The sequence below is a fragment of the Anguilla rostrata genome, chromosome 7 (genome assembly GCF_018555375.3).
Source record: "Anguilla rostrata isolate EN2019 chromosome 7, ASM1855537v3, whole genome shotgun sequence".
NCBI classification, from domain to species: domain Eukaryota; kingdom Metazoa; phylum Chordata; class Actinopteri; order Anguilliformes; family Anguillidae; genus Anguilla; species Anguilla rostrata.
In genome coordinates this window covers 33044604-33068334 of record NC_057939.1, presented here as the reverse complement: position 1 = coordinate 33068334, position 23731 = coordinate 33044604, and the positions used below count along the sequence as shown (strand labels likewise).

Below are 23731 nucleotides of genomic sequence, written 5' to 3'. Positions count from 1 at the left end.
CAACATCCTAGCAACTGCCTATAACTCCAAAGCAAATGCCTAGCAACATCCTAGCAACTGGCTATAACTCCACAGCAACCACCTAGCAACACCATAGTAACCACCTATAACGCCATAGCAACCACCTAGAATACCCTAGCAACCACTTGAAACACCATAACAGCTGCCTAGCAGCACCCTAGCAACCGCCTATAACTCCATAGCAACCACCTAGCAGCATCCTAGCAACCACCTAGAATACCCTAGCAACAGCCTAGCAACATCCTAGCAACTACCTAGAACACCATAGCAAATGCCTAGCAACACCCTAGCAACTACCTAGAACTGCATCGCAACCACCTAGCAACACCCTAGCAACCACCTGGAACACCATAGCAAATGCCTAGCAGCACCCTAGCATCCGGCTATAACGCCATAGCAACCACCTAGCAACACCAGAGCAACCACCTAGAACTCCATAGCAACCCCCTACCAACATTTTAGCAACCACCTAGAACACCCTAGCAACCACCTAGCAACACCCTAGCAACCACCTAACAACACACTAGCAACTACCTGGAACACCATAGCAAATGCCTAGCAACACCCTAGCAACCACCTAGAAAACCCTAGCAACCACCTAGCAACACCATAGCAACCACCTAGCAACACCCTAGCAACCACCTGGAACACCATAACAACCATCTAGCCACACCCTAGCAACAACCTGGAACACCATAACAACTGCCTAGCAGCACCCTAGCAACCGCCTATAACTCCATAGCAACCACCTAGCAACATCCTAGCAACCACCTAGAATACCCTAGCAACACCCTAGCAACCGCCTATAACTTCATAGCAAATGCCTAGGAACACCCTAGCAACCGGCTAAAACTCCATAGCAACCACCTAGCAACATCCTAGCAACCACTAGGAATACCATAGCATCCACCTAGCAACACCGTAGCAACGAACTAGAACTCCATAGCAACCACCTAGCAACACCCTAGAAACCACCTGGAACACCATAGCATATGCCTAGCAACACCCTTGCAACCATCTATAACTCCATAGCAACCACCTAGCAACACCCAAGCAACGACCTAGAACTCCATAGGAACCACCTAGCAACACCCTAGCAACCACCTGGAACACCATAGCAAATGCCTAGCAACACCCTAGCAACCAGCTATAACTCCATAGCAACCACCTAGCAACACCCTAGCAACCACCTAGAACTCCATAGCAACCACCTAGCAACCACCTAGCAACACCCTAGCAACCACCTGGAACACCATAACAAATGCCTAGCAACACCCTAGAAACCAGCTAGCAACACCCTAGCAACCACCTAACAACACACTAGCAACTACCTGGAACACCATAGCAAATGCCTAGCAACACCCTAGCAACCACCTAGAAAACCCTAGCAACCACCTAGCAACACCATAGCAACCACCTAGCAACACCCTAGCAACCACCTGGAACACCATAACAACCTCAACCCACCCTAGCAACAACCTGAACACCATAACAACTCCTAGCACACCCTAGCAACCGCCTATAACTCCATAGAACCACCTAGCAACATCCTAGCAACCACTAGAATACCCTAGCAACACCTAGCAACCGCCTATAACTCATAGCAAATGCCTAGAACACCCTAGCACCGGCTAAAACTCCATAGCAAACCCTAGAATACCATAGCATCCACCTAGCAACACCGTAGCAACCACTAGAACTCCTAGCAACCACCTAGCAACACCCTAGAAACCACCTGGAACACCATAGCATATGCCTAGCAACACCCTTGCAACCATCTATAACTCCATAGCAACCACCTAGCAACACCCAAGCAACGACCTAGAACTCCATAGGAACCACCTAGCAACACCCTAGCAACCACCTGGAACACCATAGCAAATGCCTAGCAACACCCTAGCAACCACCTAGAACTCCATAGCAACCACCTAGCAACCACCTAGCAACACCCTAGCAACCACCTGGAACACCATAACAAATGCCTAGCAACACCCTAGAAAGCCTAAAACTCATAGCAACCACCTAGCAACATCCTAGCAACACCTAGAATACCTTAGCAACCCCTAGCAACACCCTAGCAACCACCTAGAAATCCATAGCAACAACCTAACAACACACTAGCAACCACCTGGAACACCATAGCAAATGCCTGGCTACACCCTAGCAACCACCTAGAACTCCATAGCAACCACCTAGCAAACCATAGCAACCGCCTAGAACTCCATAACAACCACCTAGCAACACCTAGCAACACCACTAGAACTCCATAGCAACCCCTAGCAACACCCTAGCAACACCTAGAACTCCATAGCAACCACTCTACAACACACACTAGCACCATGAACACCATAGCAAATACTGCAACACCCTAGCAACCACCTAGCAACACCATAGCAACCACCTGAACACCATAGCAACCCCTAGCAACACCCTAGCTACCACATGGAACACCATAGCAACGACCTAGCAACACCCTAGCAACCACCTAGAATCCCATAGCAACCACCTAGCAAACACCCTAGCAAACCGCCTAGAACTCCATAGCAACCACCTAGCAACACCTAGCAACGCCTAGAACTCCATAGCAACCACCTAGCAACACCTAGCAACGCCTAGAACTCCATAGCAACCACCTAGCAACACCCTAGCAACGCCTAGAACATACCACCTAGCAACCACCTAGCAACACCATAGCAACCCTAGAACTCCATAGCAACCACCTAGACACTAGCATCAGACCTACAACCTAGCAACACCATAGCAACCGCCTAGAACTCCATAGCAACCACCTAGCAACACCTAGCAACCACCTAGAACTCCATAGCAACCACCTAGCAACACCATAGCAACGCCTAGAACTCCATAGCAACACACACCTAGCAACCTAACTCCTAGCAACACCTAGCAACACCATAGCAACCGCCTAGAACTCCATAGCAACCACCTAGCAACACCCTAGCAACCACCTGGAACTCCATAGCAACCACCTAGCAACACCCTAGCAACCACTAGAACACCATAGCAACCTCCATAGCAACACCTAGCAACACAGCACGCTAGAACCTCATAGCAACCACCTAGCAACACCTAGCAACCCTAGAACTCCATAGCAACCACCTAGCAACACCTAGCAACCAGCCTAGAACTCCTAGCAACCACCTTAACAACCCTAGCAACGCCTAGAACCCATAGCAACCACCTAGCAACACCAACACACCCCTAAACTCCATAGCAACCACCTAGCAACACCCTAGCAACCACCTAGCAAACCACCTACACACTAGCAACTGCCTAGAACTCCATAGCAACCACCTAGCAACACCCTAGCAACCACCTGGAAACCATAGCAACCCTAGCAACACCCTAGCAACCCTGGAACACCTAGCAACAGCCTATACAACACCCTAGCAACCGCCTACAACCCTAGCAACCACCTAGAATACCCTAGCAACCCAGCAACCACCTAGAACTCCATAGCAACCACCTAGCAACACCCTAGCAACCACCTAAACCATAGCAAATGCCTAGCAACACCCTAGCAACCAGCTATAACTCCATAGCAACCACTAGCAACCCTAGCAACACCTAGAACCTAGCAACCACCTAGCAACACCCTAGCAACCACCCTGAAACCTAGCAACCCTAGCAAAACCCTAGCAACCACCTAAGCCAACACTGCCTAGCAACACTGAAACAACCTAGCAACAGCTAGCAACCACCTAGCAACACCCTAGCAACACCCTAGCAACCGCCTAGAACTCCATAGCAACCACCTAGCAACACCTAGCAACCACCTAGACACATGCACCCTAGCAACACCTAGCAACTGCCTATGAACTCCATAGCAACACCTAGCAACACCCTAGCAACCGCTAGAACTCCATAGCAACCACCTAGCAACACCCTAGCAACCCTAGAACCTACCATACAACTGCCTAGCAACACCCTAGCAACCGCCTAGAACTCCATAGCAACCACCTGAACACATAGCACTGCACTACCCTAGCAACCACCTAGCAACACCCTAGCAACACCTAGAGACCATAGCAACCACCTAGAAACCATAGCAACCACCTAGACAACCTAGCAACCCTAGCAACACCTAGCAACCCTAGAACTCCATAGAACCACCTAGCAACACCCTAGCAACGCCTAGAACATCATAGCAACACCTAGCACACTCCATCTCAGCAACAAGCGACTTGACCTGCGCAACCCATAGCAACTGCCTAGCAACACCCTAGCAACCACTAGAACACCATAGCAACCACCTAGCAACACCCTAGCAACCACCTAGAACTCCATAGCAACCACCTAGCAACACCCTAGCAACCACTAGAACCCATAGCAACCACCTAGCAACACCCTAGCAACCACTAGAACTCCATAGCAACCACCTAGCAACACCTAGCAACCGCCTAGAACTCCATAGCAACCACCTAGCAACACCCTAGCAACGGCCTAGAACTCCATAGCAACCACCTAGCAACACCACTAGCAACGCCTAGAACTCCATAGCAACCACCTAGAACCATAGCAACCACCTAAGAACAACACCATAGCAACCCCTAGAACCCATAGCAACCACCTAGCAACACCCTAGCAACCACCTAGAACTCCATAGCAACCACCTAGCAACACCTAGCAACGCCTAGAACTCCATAGCAACCACCTAGCAACACCCTAGCAACACCTAGCAACACCATAGCAACGCCCTAGAACTCCATAGCAACCACCTAGCAACACCTAGCAACCACCTGGAACACCATAGCAACCACCTAGCAACACCCTAGCAACCACTGGAACAACCATAAACTGCCTAGCAACACCCTAGCAACCACTGGAACACCATAGCAACCACTAGCAACACCTAGCAACCACCTAGAACTCCATAGCAACCACTAGCACACCCTAGCAACCCCTAGAACTCCATAGCAACCACCTGTAACACCCTAGCAACGGCCTAGAACTCCTTAGCAACCACCTAGCAACACCATAGCAACCGCCTAAAACTCCATAGCAACCACCTAGCAACACCCTAGCAACCACCTAGCAACACCATAGCAACTGCCTAGAACTCCATAGCAACCACCTAGCAACACCCTAGCAACCACTTGGAACACATAACAACTGCCAAGCAACACCCTAGCAACCACTTGGAACACCATAACTGCCTAGCAACACCCTAGCAACCGCCTATAACTTCATAGCAACCACCTAGAATACCCTAGCAACCCCCAAGCAACCACCTGGAACTCCATAGCAACCACCCAACAACACACTAGCAACCACCTGGAACACCATAGCAAATGCCTAGCAACACCCTAGCAACCAGCTATAACTCCAAAGCAACCACCTAGCAACACTATAGCAACTACCTAGAACTCCATAGCAACCACCTAGCAACACCCTAGCAACCACCTGGAACACCATAGCAACCACCTAGCAACACCCTAGCAACCACCTGTAACACCATAACAACTGCCTAGCAACACTATAGAAACAACCTAGCAACATGCTAGCAACCACCTAGCAACACCCTAGCAACACCCTAGCAACCGCCTATAACTCCATAGCAACCACCTAGCAACATCCTAGCAGCCACCTAGAATACCCTAGCAACACCCTAGCAACTGCCTATAACTCCATAGCAAATGCCTAGCAACACCCTAGCAACCGGCTATAACTCCATAGCAACCACCTAGCAACACCCTAGCAACCACCTGGAACACCATAACAACTGCCTAGCAACACCCTAGCAACCGCCTAGAACTCCATAGCAACCACCTACCAACCACTTAGCATACCCTAGCAACCAACTAGCAATGCCCTAGCAACCACCTGGAGCTCAATAGCAACCACCTGAAACTCCATAGCAACCACCTAGCACCACCCTAGCGACCGCCTAGAATTCCATGAAACCACTTAGAACTCCATAGAACCACCTAGCAACACCCTAGCAACTGCCTCAGACATCATAGCAACTACCTACCACTGTTCACTCCGTTCAGCACAAAGTCGACTTTGCGTTGGCGGCAACCACACTTCACAATTTCTGCAGGAATTGTCTAGTTATTATTATTATTCCACCCATTTTTTGGACCGCTACTCCTCCCAGAGTTTTCACACCACATACGCGTGCAATATGTCAAATCGAGCGGCTTGATCAGGAATGGTATGCTATTACTTTTTGGAAAGTTTGGGTGGACGGTTTTTGAAAAATTTGAATTTTTCTGGGCAATTTTTCCCATAGAGAATGAATGGCGGAATGTTCACCTTTGTGATGTCACAATGCTCTGTCTTCTCACCCTTGTGATGTCACAATGGTCTGTCTTCTAGCAGCAGTACTCTGGTCTCTCTATAGATTTGAACATTCGGCCATTCATCTCTATAGGGAAAAAATGCCCACAAATTGTGCAATGCCTCATTGGCCATGGTAGAGAGTCCATTGTCCATTGGTGGAGATCAGCCTCGCCCCCCTTCCTGATTGGCCGATGTTTGATATTTCATAACTTTTGAACCGTTTGTCATAGAGAACTATGGGTCGCGTCATTGGACTCAGTAAAGACCTAGCAACCGCCTAGAACTCAATAGCAACCCCCTAGCAACACCCTAGCAACCACCTAGAACACCCTGGCAACGGCCTAGAACTCCATAGCAACCACCTAACAACACACTAGCAAACACCTGGAACACCATAGCAAATGCCTGGCAACACCCTAGCAACCGGCTATAATGCCATAGTAACCACCTAGCAACACCATAGTAACCACCTAGAACACCATAGCAACCACCTAGCAACCCCCTAGCAACCACCTGGAACACCATAGCAACCACCTAGCAACACCCTAGCAACAATCTGGAACACCATAACGACCGGCTAGCAACACCCTAGCAACCACATGGAACACCATAGCAACGACCTAGCAACACCCTAGCAACCACCTGGAACACCATAACAACTGCCTAGCAACACCCTAGCAACCGCCTAAAACTCAATAGCAACCACCTAGCAACATCCTAGCAACCACCTAGAATACCCTAGCAACCCCCTAGCAACACCCTAGCAACCACCTAGAAATCCATAGCAACAACCTAACAACACACTAGCAACCACCTGGAACACCATAGCAAATGCCTGGCTACACCCTAGCAACCACCTAGAACTCCATAGCAACCACCTAGCAAAACCATAGCAACCGCCTAGAACTCCATAACAACCACCTAGCAACACCCTAGCAACCACTTAGAACTCCATAGCAACCCCCTAGCAACACCCTAGCAACAACCTAGAACTCCATAGCAACCACCTTACAACACACTAGCTACCACCTGGAACACCATAGCAAATACTGGCAACACCCTAGCAACCACCTAGCAACACCATAGCAACCACCTGGAACACCATAGCAACTGCCTAGCAACACCCTAGCTACCACATGGAACACCATAGCAACGACCTAGCAACACCCTAGCAACCACCTAGAACTCCATAGCAACCACCTAGAAACACCCTAGCAACCGCCTAGAACTCCATAGCAACCACCTAGCAACACCCTAGCAACGGCCTAGAACTCCATAGCAACCACCTAGCAACACCATAGCAACTGCCTAGAACTCCATAGCAACCACCTTGCAACACCCTAGCAACGGCCTAGAACTCCATAGCAACCACCTAGCAACACCATAGCAACTGCCTAGAACTCCATAGCAACCACCTAGAACTGCATAGCAACCACCAAGCAACACCATAGCAACCGCCTAGAACTCCATAGCAACCACCTAGCAACACCCTAGCAACCACCTAGAACTCCATAGCAACCACCTAGCAACACCATAGCAACGGCCTAGAACTCCATAGCAACCACCTAGCAACACCCTAGCAACTACCTAGCAACACCATAGCAACGGCCTAGAACTCCATAGCAACCACCTAGCAACACCCTAACAACCACCTGGAACACCATAGCAACCACCTAGCAACACCCTAGCAACCACTTGGAACACCATAACTGCCTAGCAACACCCTAGCAACCACTTGGAACACCATAGCAACCACCTAGCAACACCTTAGCAACCACCTAGAACTCCATAGCAACCACCTAGCAACACCCTAGCAACCGCCTAGAACTCCATAGCAACCACCTGTAACACCCTAGCAACGGCCTAGAACTCCTTAGCAACCACCTAGCAACACCATAGCAACCGCCTAAAACTCCATAGCAACCACCTAGCAACACCCTAGCAACCACCTAGCAACACCATAGCAACTGCCTAGAACTCCATAGCAACCACCTAGCAACACCCTAGCAACCACTTGGAACACCATAACAACTGCCAAGCAACACCCTAGCAACCACTTGGAACACCATAACTGCCTAGCAACACCCTAGCAACCGCCTATAACTTCATAGCAACCACCTAGAATACCCTAGCAACCCCCAAGCAACCACCTGGAACTCCATAGCAACCACCCAACAACACACTAGCAACCACCTGGAACACCATGGCAAATGCCTAGCAACACCCTAGCAACCAGCTATAACTCCAAAGCAACCACCTAGCAACACTATAGCAACTACCTAGAACTCCATAGCAACCACCTAGCAACACCCTAGCAACCACCTGGAACACCATAGCAACCACCTAGCAACACCCTAGCAACCACCTGTAACACCATAACAACTGCCTAGCAACACTATAGAAACAACCTAGCAACATGCTAGCAACCACCTAGCAACACCCTAGCAACACCCTAGCAACCGCCTATAACTCCATAGCAACCACCTAGCAACATCCTAGCAGCCACCTAGAATACCCTAGCAACACCCTAGCAACTGCCTATAACTCCATAGCAAATGCCTAGCAACACCCTAGCAACCGGCTATAACTCCATAGCAACCACCTAGCAACACCCTAGCAACCACCTGGAACACTATAACAACTGCCTAGCAACACCCTAGCAACCGCCTAGAACTCCATAGCAACCACCTACCAACCACTTAGCATACCCTAGCAACCAACTAGCAATGCCCTAGCAACCACCTGGAGCTCAATAGCAACCACCTGAAACTCCATAGCAACCACCTAGCACCACCCTAGCGACCGCCTAGAATTCCATGAAACCACTTAGAACTCCATAGAACCACCTAGCAACACCCTAGCAACTGCCTCAGACATCATAGCAACTACCTACCACTGTTCACTCCGTTCAGCACAAAGTCGACTTTGCGTTGGCGGCAACCACACTTCACAATTTCTGCAGGAATTGTTACATTACATTACATTACATTCATTTAGCAGACGCTTTTATCCAAAGCGACGTACAAAAGTGCATTTTCATGATCGTAGACAACTGCTGAACACGGGTTCAGTAAGGTACAATTACTTATTTTGTAAAGCTATTTCTAGCCGAGAACAAAGAACACTATCCTGGTCTAACAATTGTCTAGTTATTATTATTATTCCACCCATTTTTTCGACCGCTACTCCTCCCAGAGTTTTCACACCACATACGCGTGCAATATGTCAAATCGAGCGGCTTGATCAGGAATGGTATGCTTTTACTTTTTGGAAAGTTTGGGTGGACGGTTTTTGAAAAATTTGAATTTTTCTGGGCAATTTTTCCCATAGAGAATGAATGGCGGAATGTTCACCTTTGTGATGTCACAATGCTCTGTCTTCTCACCCTTGTGATGTCACAATGGTCTGTCTTCTAGCAGCAGTACTCTGGTCTCTCTATAGATTTGAACATTCGGCCATTCATCTCTATAGGGAAAAAATGCCCACAAATTGTGCAATGCCTCATTGGCCATGGTAGAGAGTCCATTGTCCATTGGTGGAGATCAGCCTCGCCCCCCTTCCTGATTGGCCGATGTTTGATATTTCATAACTTTTGAACCGTTTGTCATAGAGAACTATGGGTCGCGTCATTGGACTCAGTAAAGACCTAGCAACCGCCTAGAACTCCATAGCAACCCCCTAGCAACATCCTAGCAACCGGCTCTAACTCCATAGCAACGACCTAGCAACCCATAACAACCAGCTAGAAAACCCTAGCAACCATCTAGAATTCCATAGCAACCGCCTAGCAACACCCTAGCAACCACCTAGAACTCCATAGCAACCACCTAGCAACACCCTAGCAACCGCCTAGAACTCCATAGCAACCACCTAGCAACACCCTAGCAACCACCTAAAACTCCATAGCAACCACCTAGCAACACCCTAGCAACGGCCTAGAACTCCATAGCAACCACCTAGCAACACCCTAGCAACCGCCTCGAATTCCATAGCAACCACCTAGCAACACCCTAGCAACCACCTAGCAACACCATAACAACCGCCTAGAGCTCAATAGCAACCACCTAGCAACACCCTAGCAACCACCTGGAACACCATAGCAACCACCTAGCAACACCCTAGCAACCACCTAAAACACCCTAGCAACGGCCTAGAACTCCATAGCAACCACCTAACAACACACTAGCAACCACCTAGAACTCCATAGCAACCACCTAGCAACATCCTAGCAACCACTTCGAATACCCTAGCAACCCCCTAGCAACACCCTAGCAACCACCTAGAACTCCATAGCAACCACCTAGCAGCACCCTAGCAACACCCTAGCAACAACCTGGAACTCCATAGGGACCACCTAGCAACACCCTAGCAACGGCCTAGAACTCCATAGCAACCACCTAGCAACACCCTAGCAACCACCTAGAACTCCATAGCAACCACCTAGCAACACCATAGCAACCACTTAGAATACCCTAGCAACCCCCTAGAAACACCCTAGCAACCACCTAAAACTCCATAGCAACCCCCTAGCAACATCCTAGCAACCGCCTATAACTCCATAACAACCACCTAGCAACATCCTAGCAACTACTTAAAATACCCTAGCAACCCCCTAGCAACCACCTAGAACTGCATAGCAACCACCTTGCAACACCCTAGCAACCAGCTGGAACACCATAGCAAATGCCTAGCAACACCTTAGCAACCGACTATAACTCCATAGCAACCACCTAGCAACACCATAGCAACAACCTTGCAACACCATAACTATCACCTAGCAGCACTCTAGCAACCACCTGGAACACTATAGCAACTGCCTAGCAACACCTTAACCACCGCCTAAAACTCACTAACAACCACCTAGCAACATCCTAGCAACAACTTAAAATACCCTAGCAACACCCTAGCAACCACCTAGCAACACCATAGCAACCACCTGGAGCTCAATAGCAACCACCTGAAACACCATTACTGCCTAGCAACACTACAGCAACCACCTAGCAACATGCTAGCAACCACCTAGAATACCCTAGCAACACCCTAGCAACTGCCTATAACTCCATAGCAAATGCCTAGCAACACCCTAGCAACTGCCTATAACTCCATAGCAACCACCTAGCAACATCCTAGCAGCCACCTAGAATACCCTAGCAACACCCTAGCAACTGCCTATAACTCCATAGCAAATGCCTAGCAACACCCTAGCAACCGGCTATAACTCCATAGCAACCACCTAGCAACACCCTAGCAACCACCTGGAACACCATAACACCTGCCTAGCAACACCCTAGCAACCGCCTAGAACTCCATAGCAACCACCTACCAACCACTTAGCATACCCTAGCAACCACCTAGCAATGCCCTAGCAACCACCTGGAGCTCAATAGCAACCACCTGAAACTCCATAGCAACCACCTACCAACCACTTAGCATACCCTAGCAACCACCTAGCACCACCCTAGCGACCGCCTAGAATTCCATGAAACCACTTAGAACTCCATAGAATCACCTAGCAACACCCTAGCAACTGCCTAGAACTCCATAGCAACCACCTACCAACCACTTAGCATACCCTAGCAACCACCTAGCACCACCCTAGCGACCGCCTAGAATTCCATGAAACCACTTAGAACTCCATAGAACCACCTAGCAACACCCTAGCAACTGCCTCAGACATCATAGCAACTACCTACCACTGTTCACTTCGTTCAGCACAAAGTCGACTTTGCGTTGGTGGCAACCACACTTCACAATTTCTGCAGGAATTGTTATTATTATTATTTATTCCGCCCATTTTTTGGACCGCTACTCCTCCCAGAGTTTTCGCACCACATACACGTGCAATATGTCAAATCGAGCGGCTTGATCGGGAATGGTGTACTATTACTTTGTGGAAAGATTGGTTGCACGGTTTTTGAAAAATTTGAATTTTCTGGGCAATTTTTCCCATAGAGAATGAATGGCGGAATGTTCACCTTTGTGATGTCACAATGCTCTGTCTTCTCACCCTTGTGATGTCACAATGCCCTGTCTTCTGGCAGCAGTACTCTGGTCTCTCTCTAGATTTGAACATTCGGCCATTCATCTCTATGGGGAAAATTGCCCACAAATTGTGCAATGCCTCATTGGACATGGTAGAGAGTCCATTGTCCATTGGTGGAGATCAGCCTCGCCCCCCTTCCTGATTGGCCGATGTTTGATATTTCATAACTTTTGAACCGTTTGTTATAGAGAACTATGGGTCGCGTCATTGGACTCAGTAAAGACCTAGCAACCGTCTAGAACTCCATAGCAACCCCCTAGCACATCCTAGCAACCGCCTATAACTCCATAACAACCACCTAGCAACATCCTGCAACTACTTAAAATACCCTAGCAACCCCCTAGTAACCACCTAGAACTGCATAGCAACCACCTTGCAACACCCTAGCAACCACCTGGAACACCATAGCAAATGCCTAGCAACACCTTAGCAAACGACTATAACTCCATAGCAACCACCTAGCAACACCATAGCAACAACCTTGCAACACCATAGCTACCACCTAGCAGCACTCTAGCAACCACCTGGAACACCATAGCAACTGCCTAGCAACCTTAACCACCGCCTAAAACTCACTAACAAACACTAGCAACATCCTAGCAACAACTTAAATACCCTAGCAACACCCTAGCAACCACCTAGCAACACCATAGGAACCACCTGGAGCTCAATAGCAACCACCTGAAACACCATTACTGCCTAGCAACACTACAGCAACCAACTAGCAACATGCTAGCAACCACCTAGAATACCCTAGCAACACCCTAGCAACCACTTAGAACTCCATAGCAACCACCTAGCAACACCATAGCAACGGCCTAGAACTCCATAGCAACCACCTAGCACCATAGCACCATAGCAGCATAGTCTTCTAGCAGCAGTACTCTGGTCTCTCTCTAGATTTGAACATTCTGCCATTCATCTCTATGGGGAAAAATTGCCCACAAATTGTGCAATGCTTCATTGGACATGTTAGAGAGTCCTTTGTCCATTGGTGTAGCTCAGCCTTGCCCCCCTTCCTGATTGGCCGATGTTTAATATTTCATAACTTTTGAACCGTTTGTCGTAGAGAACTATGGGTCGCGTCATTGGACTCAGTAAAGACCTAGCAACCATCTAGAACTCCATAGCAACCCCCTAGCAACATCCTAGCAACCGCCTATAACTCCATAACAACCACCTAGCAACATCCTAGCAACCACTTAAAATACCCTAGCAACCCCCTAGCAACCACCTAGAACTGCATAGCAACCACCTTGCAACACCCTAGCAACCAGCTGGAACACCATAGCAAATGCCTAGCAACACCTTAGCAACCGACTATAACTCCATAGCAACCACCTAGCAACACCATAGCAACAACCTTGCAACACCATAGCTATCACCTAGCAGCACTCTAGCAACCACCTGGAACACTATAGCAACTGCCTAGCAACACCTTAACCACCGCCTAAAACTCACTAACAACCACCTAGCAACATCCTAGCAACAACTTAAAATACCCTAGCAACACCCTAGCAACCACCTAGCAACACCATAGGAACCACCTGGAGCTCAATAGCAACCACCTGAAACACCATTACTGCCTAGCAACACTACAGCAACCAACTAGCAACATGCTAGCAACCACCTAGAATACCCTAGCAACACCCTAGCAACTGCCTATAACTCCATAGCAAATGCCTAGCAACACCCTAGCAACTGCCTATAACTCCATAGCAACCACCTAGCAACATCCTAGCAGCCACCTAGAATACCCTAGCAACACCCTAGCAACTGCCTATAACTCCATAGCAAATGCCTAGCAACACCCTAGCAACCGGCTATAACTCCATAGCAACCACCTAGCAACACCCTAGCAACCACCTGGAACACCATAACACCTGCCTAGCAACACCCTAGCAACCGCCTAGAACTCCATAGCAACCACCTACCAACCACTTAGCATACCCTAGCAACCACCTAGCAATGCCCTAGCAACCACCTGGAGCTCAATAGCAACCACCTGAAACTCCATAGCAACCACCTACCAACCACTTAGCATACCCTAGCAACCACCTAGCACCACCCTAGCGACCGCCTAGAATTCCATGAAACCACTTAGAACTCCATAGAACCACCTAGCAACACCCTAGCAACTGCCTAGAACTCCATAGCAACCACCTACCAACCACTTAGCATACCCTAGCAACCACCTAGCACCACCCTAGCGACCGCCTAGAATTCCATGAAACCACTTAGAACTCCATAGAACCACCTAGCAACACCCTAGCAACTGCCTCAGACATCATAGCAACTACCTACCACTGTTCACTTCGTTCAGCACAAAGTCGACTTTGCGTTGGTGGCAACCACACTTCACAATTTCTGCAGGAATTGTTATTATTATTATTTATTCCGCCCATTTTTTGGACCGCTACTCCTCCCAGAGTTTTCGCACCACATACACGTGCAATATGTCAAATCGAGCGGCTTGATCGGGAATGGTGTGCTATTACTTTGTGGAAAGATTGGTTGCACGGTTTTTGAAAAATTTGAATTTTTCTGGGCAATTTTTCCCATAGAGAATGAATGGCGGAATGTTCACCTTTGTGATGTCACAATGCTCTGTCTTCTCACCCTTGTGATGTCACAATGCCCTGTCTTCTGGCAGCAGTACTCATGTCTCTCTCTAGATTTGAACATTCGGCCATTCATCTCTATGGGGAAAATTGCCCACAAATTGTGCAATGCCTCATTGGACATGGTAGAGAGTCCATTGTCCATTGGTGGAGATCAGCCTCGCCCCCCTTCCTGATTGGCCGATGTTTGATATTTCATAACTTTTGAACCGTTTGTCATAGAGAACTATGGGTCGCGTCATTGGACTCAGTAAAGACCTAGCAACCGCCTAGAACTCAATAGCAACCCCCTAGCAACACCCTAGCAACCACCTAGAACACCCTAGCAACGGCCTAGAACTCCATAGCAACCACCTAACAACACACTAGCAAACACCTGGAACACCATAGCAAATGCCTGGCAACACCCTAGCAACTGGCTATAACGCCATAGCAACCACCTAGCAACACCATAGTAACCACCTAGAACACCATAGCAACCACTTAGCAACACCCTAGCAACCACCTGGAATACCATAGCAACCACCTAGCAACACCCTAGCAACAATCTGGAACACCATAACAACTGCCTAGCAACACCCTAGCAACCACATGGAACACCATAGCAACGACCTAGCAACACCCTAGCAACCACCTGAACACCATACCAACCGCCTAGCAACACCCTAGCAACCACCTGGAACACCATAGCAACCACCTAGCAACACCCTAGCAACAATCTGGAACACCATAACAACTGCCTAGCAACACCCTAGCAACCACATGGAACACCATAGCAACGACCTAGCAACACCCTAGCAACCACCTAGAACTCCATAGCAACCACCTAGCAACACCCTAGCAACCCCCTAGCAACACCCTAGCACCCACCTAGAACTCCATAGCAACCACCTAGCAACAACCTAGCAACCGCCTAGAACTGCATAGCAACCACCTAGCAACACCATAGCAACCGCCTAGAACTCCATAGCAACCACCTAGCAACATCCTAGCAAACACCTGGAACCCAATAGCAACCACCTAGCAACACCCTAGCAACCACCTAGAACTCCATAGCAACACCTAGCAACACTTTAGCAATGGCCTAGAACTCCATAGCAACCACCTAGAACTCCATAGCAACCACCTAGCAACATCCTAGCAACCACTTTGAATACCCTAGCAACCCCCTAGCAACACCCTAGCAACCACCTAGAACGCCATAGCAACCACCTAGCAACACCCTAGCAACCGCCTAGAACTCCATAGCAACCACCTAGCAACACCATAGCAACCGCCTAGAACTCCATAGCAACCACCTAGCAACACCCTAGCAACCACCTAGAACTCCATAGCAACCACCTAGCAACACCCTAGCAACGGCCTAGAACTCCATAGCAACCACCTAGCAACACCATAGCAACCGCCTAGAACTCCATAGCAACCACCTAGCAACACCATAGCAACCGCCTAGAACTCCATAGCAACCACCTAGCAACATCCTAGCAACCACTTAGAATACCCTAGCAACCACCTAGCAATGCCCTAGCAACCACCTGGAGCTCAATAGCAACCACCTGAAACTCCATAGCAACCACCTAGCACCACCCTAGCGACCGCCTAGAATTCCATGAAACCACCTAGAACTCCATAGAACCACCTAGCAACACCCTAGCAACTGCCTCAAACATCATAGCAACTACCTACCACTGTTCACTCTGTTCAACAGAAAGTCGACTTTGCATTGGCGGCAACCACACTTCACAATTTCTGCAGGAATTGTCTAGTTAGTGTGGTTGCCTTAGGCAAGCACACTATTATTATTGCACATATTATTATTAGTGTGGTTGCCTTAGGCAAACACACTATTATTATTGCACATATTATTATTATTCTTTCCGCCTGTTTTTTGGACCGCTACTCCTCCCAGAGTTTTCGCACCACATACACGTGCAATATGTCAAATCGAGCGGCTTGATCGGGAATGGTGTGCTATTACCTAAAACACCATAGTCACCACCAGAACATCATAGCAACTACCTAGCACTGTTCACTCTGTTCAGCAGAAAGTCGACTTTGCATTGGCGGCAACCACACTTCACAATTTCTGCAGGAATTGTCTAGTTATTATTATTATTATTAGGGGTCCTACGAAGTAGGAACCCTATTGTTTTTGTTAGTATTATTATTATTATTATTATTTTCCTGGAAATGGTCAAATAACACAAAAAGTCCTTGACCAAAAATGATATAAATTCCCAGGTCGAAACTAGAGACCATGAGTAACTATGCCAGAAAGAATGACCACAATTCGTCCATAGGTGTCGCTATAGTAACCAATTCAATAAGCAAATTTCAAAATGCTGGCATTTCCACCCCGTTTGATGAAAATCCATTCCAAGATGGCGGAGAAACTGATATTTAAAAAAAAAAAAAAATTTGGCCACACATTACAAATGCTTATAACTTTTTACAACAGTAATCTAGGGACTTGAAATGGTTTTTAATAGTCTCTGTAGATTTGTTTTGAGGTGTCCTTATAGAACCTATCACTGTTTTATGTATGAGTCGCTAAATTGGTTAACACCTAAATCTAGAAGACATTTTCACTGGTTGCAATTTATTATTAAATGCATTTTCTTTAAATATCCTTCTTACCTAAAACAATTTTTAATTCCATATAGGTCATCGTATAGGCTAAGGTATACTGAATATCCTTTTTTCTTTGTTCCTAGAATTTCTAAAGAAATTGGGCGATGTGCCTTTAAATTTAAAGCTCCATCTGATTGGAACAACCTGCTCAGTTCACTTAGATCTATTACCTCCTTTCATTTCTTCAAGTCATCTCTTTCTACTTATCTTTAAAAAACCTGCCCTTGGTTCTAATTATACCTGAGATATCGAAATAATTTATCTTTAATGTGTAGGTGCATAAAAATGTATGTATTCAGCTTTGTATGGATATGTGGACATTTACTGTATTTTGGCATTTTTAGGGGAATCAGTGGGTGTGGGAGTGGCTAGGCCTGGGAGAGCTTTTGTCTGTGTGTGTGCTAATGTATTTGTGTTGTTTTGCTTTATGTACTGTATTTTATGTATATTTGTGTTAAGGACCCCCTTGAAAACGAGATGGTTCATCTCAAGGGGTGTATCCTTCTAATAAAAATAAATAACTCCTAATTATGACAGTTGGCCAATCAGAAGCTTCTAAAAAGTAATTACGTCAATTTCTGGAATCTTCCCAACTGTTTAAAGAGACAGTCAACTTATGTAAAGCTAATGTAAAGCTTTGACCCACTGGAATTCTGATATAGTGAATTAAAGCTGAAAAAATCTGTCTCTAATCAAGTGTTTTAAAATTACCTCTGATGTAAACAAAGTAGATGCCTTAATTGACTTGCCAAAAGAAATGTATCATAACATGAAATGTGCGGAGTTGGGAAAAACTGAGTTTGAATATATTTATGTATATTTATATATATATTTATGTTATGTAGAAGAAAATGTTTGTGTTATCCTCTGATTATTTTTTTTCAGTACTTTCATTATTTTTTTCTGTGCCAGCAAATATGTCAGAAGTCACCCAGCGCTAGCTTTAGCTGTTAAGGGGATGTGTATCAACCCCCCACAGAGATTAATGTAATTTGTCCATATTTGATAGCATATAGAGGGTATGCACATGACGTCACAGAAAGTGGAAGTCACTACGGTTACACCCACTGAGTGGCAGAAAGACTATCAGTGGCAGCGTTAGCTTTCAGCTTGAATGCCGTAAAAACACAAAAAACACACCTAAAATGGGAAAGAGCTGTTGTGCGATTGACTGTACGAATAGATTCAACAAGAAATTGGAGCTATCTTTTTACAGGCTGCTGAAAGCTAAAGAAAAGCGAAGCAAATGGATTTCTGCAATTCGCAGAAACAACTGGAATCCAGGCACCGAAACGTGGATTTGCGGTTGTCATTTTGTGTCAGGTAGCTATGTTATATTTTTGGGTAAAATCATGCCTTAAGTTATGTAGGCTACTGTATTGGCTACTCATCAATTAAATATTAAGCATCTTTCATTTATATTCTGTGTAACTGTAAAGTTTTTGTCAGCATTTATTAAAAAACATTCATAATGATGAGCCTTGTGTTCTACAAACAAAGGGGGGATGGTTAGATAGTATTAGCTAACCAAGCACATAAATTATTAAGGTGTGATTTTACCCAAAAATCCAACATACCTGATACAAAATAACAACCGCAGATCCACGTTTCGGTGCCTGGATTTGAGCTGTTTCTGCGAATAGCAACAATGAATTTGCTTCTCTTTTCTTTAGCTTTCGGGCAGTCTGTAAGAAGACAGCTCCGATTTATTGTTGAATGTCCATGGACCACTAGTTCTTTGGTAAGTTGTAAGGATCACTGTCGAGTCCAACTGCCTTTAATTTAAGCAGATAATTGTTTGTTTTACTCCCGGTTTTGCAGTTTCCTCTACTAAAGACAGCCACGTGGCAGCATGTTTCCGGTGAGAAAGTGACGTCAATGCATACCCTCTATTGTAGAAGCGTCTTGTCCTGTGCATTTGAGGTTATCGATAATATGAAGGAGGGTGCTCCCTAACAGCATTTCTTGCAATCTGTACATTTTCACTGTTAACCCAAGGAAAAGACTTCAACAAAAAGAAGAAACATCTTATTGTGGAGGGAAAAATCTCTCAGTGCACAAGGTTTTACTCCAAGGCTAAGGACACATTTTAATTTCTAATTCATCATGTAGATAACTGTTTTTGTATAACCATAAATTGTGCCATATATTAACGGATCAGGGCAGTACATTAAATATCAACTAGAAAGGTTACAATTCCTGAAGGAATTGTGTGGGCTTGCTTCAAATTCCAACTGGCACTGTCCTCAAGCCTCAATGCATTTCAATGAGGGCGCATAGCTCAGAAGAAGCACAAAACCGTCCAGACTGCGTGAAAAGAGGTGTATCTGGACTGGAATACTCCTGCATACTCTCGGATACTCCACATATAATTGGATGTGTCCGGGAGTTTGCAGCCCTGTTACGCAGACTGGAATACTCCTGGATATGTACCAGGTTTGGGGGTCTGCCTAGAACCATTATGGCGCTTTTCCACTACCTTGCCGTGCCGGAATCCGTGCTCCTGCTTTGTTTTGCTTTCTCCACTGCCAACTGACCCGTGCCGGGCCACAAGTGCCGATTTTAGCTACTGCTCTGGGGTAGGTACCAAAGGTACTATCCGTGCTGCAGTTTGATACTGCAGACCGTTGATTGGTCAATGGAAATCGTCACAAATACCTCATCCCATGTTCATGATTGTTCACTGGCAGCAACCGCCATTTTTAAATACCACAACAGCAAGAGAGTGTAATGTTAACTAGCAAATTCTACAGTTAATATATGGGACTAAATATTGAATAAATATACAACCTTACCATTGGTTTTACGCGTACCTTTTGAGACTGAGTGGTCATATATTGTCTTGGACAATCCGTTTTTGAAATATACGCACATTTTTGATGCCTGGGTACCTTCCAAAATAGCTGTGCATAATACCACACGTGTTGTTTATGGCGTTGTCGCCCTTTTTAGTACAGTCTGGCTTAATTGACAATTCATTTATTCCATAGGTGAGAGTATAAGCTTTCTAACGATGTATAACATATATAATATTGCTTTTGGAATAGCGTTTCATAGGTCAGCGTAACCGAAAATTTTATCATTGCATTCACTTACGCATTCACTCTCAGAGTGATTGTCTCAACATCTGCATTTAGGGAATCTTTATGATGTTTGGATTCCTCAATCAGTAACAGAACCAAATCGAGCAAACACTTATTTAAAATTGCTTCCCATTTCTGTTTAAAATCTGGGTTGTCATGGCCAAAGGATGCAAACTTTTTAATTCGCAGCCCTCTAGGAATCATTTCCTTCCTCCAATAGTCAGACAATGTGATTGCATGTAAATCCAGTTTCGTTTGTTCTTCTAAGATTTTCTTAAGATCGTGGTAATATCTGCGTAAATCTGAAAGAGAGACTCTATGGTCTCATCATTCAGTAAGGAGTCTTGAACTATAATGTTCCTGCCTTGCTCATTTGTGAAAACAAAAAAAAGTGTTTGTAGCAGCCATGATGAGGCCGCAAAAAATTACCAAAAAAACGTCCAGAGGTATGGACGGAGCAGCTCCCTAAAGACTCACCCCAGAGTCCTAGAACAATGTAGGAAAACAGAGAGGAGCGCATCTTTTGGAAGTGAGTAAAATCGAACAAGCTGCTCTTTGGTACAAGGGTGAAGAAGTTGATGAACAAAAATAGTGACCAAGGCACTCTTGTTGTGAAAAAGTAAAAAGGCTTTATTGTATGGCTAATGCATAGCAAAAGTTAAAAACACGCACCTACACGTTGCGGCACACTGGCCTTCATCGGGGTGACTAACCAGTAGTGAGGAAAAAGATGAAATTTATATAAGAAATGACATCATAGGCTCATTACCATAATAGATTGAGCAGGTGACTAGAAATTGAGGGAAAAACCCACATATTGACACAATATAAACTACAATATATGAAACACCATACAGTAAGTAAAGCAGCAGAACATACCACATGAAAAATAAAAAGTGTTCACAAACACATGAGCTCATGTCCCCCACACAAGAAAGTCAAAACAAAACAAATTATAAGAAAGGAGAATAATCTATTTCCTCATTGAAACCTGGAAACACCATAGCTTTAAGTTGGAAAATCCAAAAGGTTTCCCGTTGTAAGAGGCATTTTAGATGATCCCCACCCCTCCGAGAACTAGGGACCACTTCAAGGGCCATAGCTTTAAGGGAATTGTGGCTACCATGACCAGCATGTCTGTAATGTTTAGCCATTGGGTATTTGTCATTAGAAGCCCTAATGGCATAAACATGCTCAGACACCCTGTCCCTCAGTCTACGTTTAGTTTGACTTACATAGAAACAACCACATTTGCACTCCAATCTATATACAACATAAGTTGTATTGCAGTTGACAAATTAATGTATACAATACGTTCTGGGTCCACCAGTGTCTTTGAAAATGTTAGATTTGACTATGTGATGACAATGAATGCAGTTCCCACATGGCTGGTTGCCTGTGGGTTTGGAGAGCCAACTAGGCTTGGTTAAGGGAGCCAGGTCACTGCGTATCAACTTGTCCTTTAGGGTAGGTGCCCACCTATAAGAAAAGACTGGGGGCTCTTTCAATAATGCTCCAGTTCCATTTTATGATGTCCTTGACACGAGCTGCCTCTTGGCTGTGTTGGGTCACAAAATAAATTTGTTTGGATTTTTGAGGCCTGTCTACAAGCATTGTTTCTCCTGAATATTTTTTCCATTGAGTTCAACAGGAAAATTAATCAGGAGAAATGATGCTTGTAGTATCGACTGCATATCTGGTAGCAGCACAGTGGTTTGAGGCTCATTTCATACCTTGGACCCATGAAAGCCATTTAGCCAACAAATGTGTTCCATACTGTATCAGAATAATTTACAGCTGAATCTAGTCCCACCCCCCAGTTCCCATAGAGATCCATTCAAATGCAAAGAATTTTTGTATTGCTTGTAGGACAACCTGAAAATAAGATATCCAGACTCTGGTGATGTTGATAGGTCACAGACATCAGGAAGTCATGGCATGTAAATGATATGCAACCAAAAAAAACGACTCTTTTATTTTACATTATGTTAATTTGTCTACTGTATAAGTGAATTTCCCTGTTTCTAGCTTTTCCCCAAACAGTTCACTGCAGCAAAAGTAAACGAGCAAATGGTGGCACAGGAGGTCTCAGCAGTGCAGTTGTTTAATTCTTGCTAGTTTACTGACCAATGATTTGCTGTTAATACCATTAAAAGCTTAATTTTTGCCATTTTGGTCATTTTTTTTGCCCAGGAGTATGCATATATATATATATATATATATATATATATATATATATATATATACAGTATATCAATGTACTACATATAATATAATATAATATAATATATTAGAACAGAATATAATATGCTTTTTGGAAACATAAAGGAAACACTAATTGTTGAGCATTCCCAAGAATGACCCAGAGTCTGTGGTCTCCATTGTGAATCTATCCGCACCAGCTCGTGCACGGTGATTCATAACATATTTTTGGTCTGCGTCCAGTCTATTCTGTAGCACCCCACACAGTGCTTTCCATCCAAGATGGTGTCCTCCTCTTCAGACATCATCTACTGTTGCGGACTTCCTCTGGCCTTGTGCAGCTGCAAAACATAGGGAAAACAGAAATTAGACCACTGAAAACTTCAAATGGGGAAAAAGTCTAAGAACTACTGGGGAAATTATTATGTTTTGACTTACTCTTCTCTTCCTGTAAAAAGCAAAATTAGTACAAGGGTTAAATTTAACCACATTAAGGGATAAAGCAGATAAAGAAATGCGAACACATCAGAATGTGCGGCATCATACAAAAAACCAGCAGGCTACAGAAATAAACTTACCGAAACAGAGTTATTTCCCACTCGTTTATCTTTTTTTGAGCAGACTCCTCTTGCGCCTCTTTGCGCTCTCTGATGTCTGACTCCATCCTGTCCAACCGCCGAATAACATTCTCCATGAACGTTTCTTGCTGTTCAGACATCTTCTTAAAAAATGCATTTAATATGGACACAGTTGTTTGTTTTCGTTAAAACTCGGACTCGGCGTTGGAATAATTGGATATTCCCGGCGCACAGGAGTAGCCTCCCTAC

The 23731-nt window shown here is 45.6% G+C and overlaps 2 protein-coding genes across 4 annotated transcripts in view; one reads left to right on the top strand and one right to left on the bottom strand.

Moving 5' to 3' along the window:
* Positions 1–23731, top strand: part of LOC135258590 (uncharacterized) — a 614972-nt gene that overhangs the window by 296045 nt on the left and 295196 nt on the right. The window lies entirely within an intron of this gene.
* fgfrl1a (fibroblast growth factor receptor like 1a) overlaps positions 1–23731 on the bottom strand; it is a 350100-nt gene that overhangs the window by 221249 nt on the left and 105120 nt on the right. The gene's annotated exons all lie outside the window — the stretch shown is intronic.